The 1185-nt window shown below is 41.2% G+C and overlaps 1 pseudogene across 1 annotated transcript; it reads right to left on the bottom strand.

Moving 5' to 3' along the window:
* Positions 1 to 8: 8 nt before the first annotated feature.
* LOC101304154 lies at positions 9 to 1182 on the bottom strand (annotated as a pseudogene; the record flags this gene model as incomplete). Its single annotated transcript, XR_185432.1, has 1 exon — positions 9 to 1182. The product of XR_185432.1 is annotated as a photosystem I P700 chlorophyll a apoprotein A2-like (transcript).
* Between the last annotated feature and the right edge of the window lie 3 nt (positions 1183 to 1185).

Raw genomic sequence — 1185 nt, 5'->3', positions numbered from 1 at the left:
CTTAAATGGGATATGATAGCTTCTTTATGGTCTAACATTCTTGCCAATACATTATCCTCATTTTGTTCCGGGTTGTAATCTCTAATAAAAAATATAGCTCCGTGAGCAAAAGCCCCTGTCATAATGAATCCTGCGATGTATTGGTGATGAGTATATAACGCAGCTTGAGTAGTAAAGTCTTGCGCTATGAACGCATAAGCAGGTAAAGAATACATGTGTTGAGCGACCAAAGACGTAATAACCCCCAAAGAGGCTAGAGCAAGGCCTAATTGAAAATGAATCGAATTGTTGATTGTGTCATAAAGACCCTTATGCCCACGCCCTAATCGTCCCCCTGGAGGAATATGCGCTTCTAAAAGTATTTTTTATACTGTGCCCAATCCCGAAATTCGTTCTATACATATGACCAGCAATCAGAAAAATAAATGCAATAGCTAAATGATGATGGGCCATATCAGTAAGCCATAAACTTTGCGTTTGTGGGTGGAATCCTCCGAGAAGGGTTAAAATGCAGTTCCTGCCCCTTGGGAGGTACCAAATAAATGACTACTTGAATCCGGGTTTTGAGCATAAAGATTCCACTGACCTGTAAAAAGAGGGCCTAATCCTTGGGGATGTGGCAATACATCTAAGAAATTATTCCACCGAACGTTTTCTCCCCTGGATCCAGGAATAGCGACATGAACTAAATGTCCTGTCCAAGCCAAGGAACTTACTCCGAAAAGTCCTGACAAATGATGGTTGAGACGAGATTCGGACATTTTTAAACCACGAAACGCTCGGTTTCCATTTGGGTTGTAGGTGTAACCAACCCGCTATTAAGGATATGGCAGAAAGAAATAATAGAAAAAGAGCTCCAGTATAAAGATCCTCATTAGTACGTAACCCAATCGTATACCACCACTGATAAACACCAGAATAAGCGATATTCACCGGGCCAAGAGCACCTCCACGAGTAAAAGCCTCTATAGCTGGTTGACCAAAATGAGGATCCCAAATTGCGTGAGCAATAGGTCTTACATGTAAAGGATCCTGTACCCATGCCTCAAAATTTCCTTGCCAAGCTACATGAAACAGATTTCCGGAAGTCCACAGAAAAATTATTGCTAATTGCCCGAAATGAGAAGCAAAAATATTCTGATAAAGACGTTCCTCAGTAATATCATCATGACTCTCGAAGTCATG

Source organism: Fragaria vesca, unplaced genomic scaffold (genome assembly GCF_000184155.1).
Source record: "Fragaria vesca subsp. vesca unplaced genomic scaffold, FraVesHawaii_1.0 scf0512543, whole genome shotgun sequence".
Taxonomy (NCBI): Eukaryota; Viridiplantae; Streptophyta; class Magnoliopsida; order Rosales; family Rosaceae; genus Fragaria; species Fragaria vesca.
The sequence above is the reverse complement of the archived record's forward strand: the minus strand, read 5'-3'. Positions and strand labels throughout refer to the sequence as shown.